We start from the raw sequence: 5,184 nt of genomic DNA, 5'->3' as shown, positions 1-5,184 counted from the left end.
ACAGGGTGGGGGCTGTAATAACCCTCTGTCAGAGGTAGTTTTACAGCATGGGCAACCGGGTACCACACCAGACCCCTTCTCTGATAAAGGGTTTCTAAAAATATGGAAAAGGGGTTGTCTCCTCTGCTCTGCACCCCTGAGAACAGCCTCTGATGTGCACGGTGCCTGCCAGACCTCCTCCTTCCTCCGCAGTTCCATTTCATTTTTAATCATCCCACATTTCTCTTTGTTATCATCATTAATACTTGCAATGTGTTTCTTACAAGCAGCAGGGTGAGATTGCCAGCCAGTGGGACTCAGCAGGGCCTGGGGCCGTGCCAATTTGCTTCAGCTCAGACACACTCACCACCTTTTCATTCATATGAAGAAAAAGGCAGCACTATTCCTTACCCCTCCCCTCTCCGCAGCATGCACACACATAGAGGTGTGGACATGTCTGTATGTAACATACACACTCATGTGCATAAAGGCGGCTATCCAGTGGAGAAATCACAGAATCCCAGGGGTTGGAAGGGACCTCCAGAGCTCATGGGGTCCAACCCCCTGCCAAAGCAGCTCCCCAGCTCATATTGCACAGGGCGGCGTCCAGACGGGGCTGGAATCTCTCCAGAGATGGAGACTCCACACCCCCTGGGCAGCCTGTCCCAGGGCTCCCTCACCCTCCCTGGGGAAAAGTTCTTCCTCTGCTCTAACTTGCACCCATTGCCCCTTGTCCTGTCCCCACAGACACTGAAAAGGGGCTGCCCATTTCCCCCTGCATCCCATCCTTCAGATACTGACAAACATTGATCAGATCCCCTCTCAGTTTTCTTCTCCCCAAGGCTGAACAGCCCCAGCTCCCTCAGCCTTTCCTCACAGGGGAGATGCTCCAGGCCCTTAATCATCTTCATAGCCCTCCTCTGGGCTCTTTCCAGGAGACCCCTGTCTCTTTTATACCAGGAAATCCCAATGTTTGTTCCAGAGTGAGATTTCTTTAAAAAACTAACAGCTTGTCATGCACAGAACTTCCTTATTCTACTGAGGATGAAAAGCAACACACAGAGCCAGGTCTGAGAAAGCTGCAGCACAAACTGCACTGGAAATGATGACACTTAGATCACTAAGAAAATCCATCTTCCCTACCCAGGACTGTGGGGTTCCTGTTTGTACCACACTTACTTCCCATGGGCAGAGGTGGCAGAGAGGTACCACCACCTATAAATCCCTCTCCTGACAGGATGGCTCTTGTAACTGATCTAACAGACTGAACGTTTGCTGCAGTCACCGGGCTGGAGATGCTTTCTGCCTCCAGACAAACTTTCCCAGACTGATGAATGGCACAGCTGGCTTCCTGGGAATACCTCAAACGGCTTCTTTATTGTTGTGTGAGCAACAGCTGAGGCAGGTCTTAATAGGCAGCAGCCTCTCAGGACAGCACACGTGGGCTTCTCACTGCTGGGGTGTTGGTGAAGCTGATGAGCACACACACTGTGCACCACCAATTTTCCCTCCTCCTGTCTTTCCACTTACTTCTAATGTAACCACAGCCTCACACTTTAATAATAATAACCCCCAATCACAGCATTACTTTCACATTTGCCACCCTTCCCCTTGCTTTGCCCAGGTTTAGCTGCCCAAGCCCCAGCCATGCCCACCCGCAGCACTGGGGGTGGGTGGTCTCTATGGGCCACTTACTTTCTAGACCATCAGCCCATCAGGAGGAGGTGCTGGTAAGGGAACAGGGTGCACGGTTCTCCAGGTCCTAACACTCCAGATGATAATTTTGTGGGGGTTTCCAGGGGTGGTTTTGCCCCACTCCCATTTCACCAGGAAGCTTTTGAAAATTTAACAGGATGAACCTCTGCACAATTTGTGATCTGTAGGTTTACATCCCTTGCTTTATTTATTATTTAAAATAAACCCCAACGGATTAATAATCATATATTTTTTAAAAACATACCTAAAGAGCACCTGGTCTGACAGTCTGTTAGGAATTCTGCCCACCTAGGATTTATCTTCCACTATCACATGCTTTGAAATAACTGAATTAGCAACATGCAGTGTTTTCCCATGCTCAGCAAGGTCAGGAAGTTCAAGAAAAATCTGAAATGATACCTGGCTCATAAAAATCACTCTGCTTCCCCATCCAGTATTCTACCCACTATGGGCAGATTACATTTCCCATAGGAGCTCATTAGTGCTGCTCTTTGCTCAGCATCAGGAAAGCTTTTGGAGCTGTCTTTACTCCCAGCTGGTAAAAATTGCTTTTTGTTTCTTCTGACTGAACTGCCCAGCCACCTTCCCCCACCCCAGTTCTGAAGTGGCATTTTTCAGAGAGACAGAGCTTTTGGATTAAGAATCCCACCGTGCCTCTAACCTTGATGATGACAAACAAATGAACTGTCAAGTTACATGGACCAAGAGCAGAGCCAAGGAACAATGCAAGGCACCCACACCAGACCAACAGGTTAAAACTCCTGCTCCTTGTCACAGCAATCAAGGTGTTTCATGGTTTGAACCTTTCAGTTGTGATTTTTCTTTTACAGAGATCAGATATATAAAACTAGAGGGGACAAAGCAGCTTCCCTCATCTCTTCACTTTTCAAATGCCACGCTCCTCCTGGAGTGATGCAACACACTGATACACCTCCTTCATTGTTTCTTTTGTTCCAAATTTTTGCTGGCTGATCTAGCATTAATTAAGGAAAGCACAAATCACTACCACCACCCTGGCTCCAAAGACTGAGCATTGTGAAATAAGCTAGTTTAGTTAAGCAGATTCTATATATAAAACAAGGTGTAACCAAAAAAAAAGAAGCACCGAATTTGGTGTAATTAAGCATGTGACCATCCAACTGCCCCAGAGTTCTGTCCCAGCAGGTTACAATTCAGCACTTTGATTTAAAGGAAGAGCTCGACAAAGTTAAACTGGACTGAAAAGGGCAAAACATGTAAAAGTGGCTTAAACCAGAAAAATCTTCCCGCAGAATTAGATTGTAGAATCTAATACTCTCCTAGGAACACAGTCCTTACTGGGAACAGCTTCCTTCCCAACATCTCCCAACAGTGAGCAGCCTCTTGGGCTGTTATCCCTAGTCACTGCTCTGTCTCGGACCACCCATGGTAAAGCACAGATTAGCTCCTTTAAGGAGTACATCTTGCAGTCTTTAAGCAGATCAAAAGGCCTGTGCAATGGATTTGTCATCTGTTCTGATCCACACCTGCCTTCCAAGCTTCGACCCCTCAAAGCTGAGCAGCAGAACTAGGAAGGGTCACAGCTTTCACATGTTCCAGAGCACAAAAAAGACTTTGCATGAGTAAAGCATCTCCACAGAGGACTAGAAAGTTTCCTAGAAAGCCACACTTAATGCATTCCTAGCTTTTCATGCCAGGTAGTGATAAACACCATTGATATATTTAAGAAACAGCTATTACAGGCCCAGAGACCAAGCCACCTTGCCCTGCCACTCAAGTGTTTGAGAGCTCCTGATAAACAGCTTATTGAAAAGCAGCCAGGTCTTGAGTTCACAAAAGCACTGGTTTGGTACAAACCTCAGAAGGCTCTTCCTCCTAAAAACCAAACTACCTGCACTCACAGAATTGTAGTCTATCAACATCTTACAAGCTGCCATGAAACAGATTTATATCAGAGAGGCATTTCCATACATACCAATGGGGTGAGAAAGCCAAGCAGTCTTCATACATCCCTGGACCTTCCAAATTCACTCTTTTTCCTCAACATGCTGGTTATCCAGAAGCTTCACCCCAAGGGAGTGAAAAAGAAGCTGCTCTGCCAGTAAGCCTAACTCAGTAAACCTGGGGTCATTTATTGGTATGTGCAGACTTTAATTAGAAAGGCAATCTCCAGCCAGGTGTAGGCATTGATCTGCTTTGCTTCTTCGTTAGCCTAATGACACCCACCTCCTGCAACACTCCCTCAGAAGCAGGCCAAGCCCTGCTTCAGCCAAGCACAGAACCACAGAATCACTATGTTGGAAAAGATCTTTAAGATCATCAAGTCCAACCATTCCCATCCTAAGCTAAACCAGATCCCTGAGCACCTCATCTACCCTTTATTAAACACATCCAGGGATGGTGACTCAGCCCCTCCCTGGGCAGCCTGTTCCAGACCCCAACAACTCTTTCAGGAAAACATTTTTTCCTAATATCTAATCTGACCCTGCCCTGGGGCAGCTTGAGGCCATTTCCCCTTGTCCCATCTCCTGTCACCTGGCTGAAGAGACCATCACCCACCTCTCTACAACCTCCCTTCAGGTAGTTGTAGGCAGTGATAAGGTCTGCAGTGTGTTCACTTCTCTGCCATCGCTGCGCCAGCGAACTGAAACACGCTGCTGCATGAGAGCCAACTTCCCCCCTAATATCTAATTTAAACCTTCCCTCCTTTAGCTTTAATCCATCCCCCTTGTCCTGCCAGTCTCTACCCTTTAACAAGCTGATTCCCCTCCTGTTTCTCTGCTCCCTTCAGGGACTGGGAGGCTGCAGTGAGGTCTCCCCACAGCCTTCTCTTCTCCAGGCTGACCCAGCCCAGCTTCCTCAGCCTCTCTTCATAGGGGAGCTGCTCCAGCCCTCTGATCATCCCTGTGGCTCCTCTGACCCCTCTCCAACAGCCCCACATCTTCCTTGTGTTGGGCCCCAGCTCTGGACACAGGACTCCAGCTGGGGAGGGCAGAGCAGAGAGGGACAATCCCCTCCCTGTCCCTGCTGCCACCCCTCTGCTGATGGAGCCCAGGATCCCATCGCCCTTCCCAGCTGCAGGAGCCACTGCTGGCTCATGTGGAGTTTCTCATCCCCCATGACATCCAGGTCCTTCTCAGCATGTATGAGATGAAAAATGTATGTGATGAAAAAAGCTCCCTAATCACGTACATGTAGATTGATATAGTGTTTACTGATAACATTTACTGTCTTCCTATTCTTACCCCACAGAAAGGTGAGGGAAGAGGAAGGGGGGGGGGGGGGGGGGGGATACTCAAGGCTGCTTGTGCTACTGCCTGGTGCGTTGCATTAATCACCTCAGAATACCTGGTGAATGCAGATTTGGCCAAACAAGTATTGACACCTCTTTCACAGTGTCTTCATTATTGAAACCACAGCGAAACACCAGATCCTACTGATTTAGCAGTGGTTGGACAACATTAGAAATGCACTTGGTGAAGTCTTTACCAACTGTCTGTTGTCATGGTA

This window comes from Gallinula chloropus (genome assembly GCF_964237585.1).
Source record: "Gallinula chloropus genome assembly, chromosome: 16".
Classification (NCBI taxonomy): domain Eukaryota; kingdom Metazoa; phylum Chordata; class Aves; order Gruiformes; family Rallidae; genus Gallinula; species Gallinula chloropus.
This window is presented reverse-complemented; position numbering follows the sequence as displayed.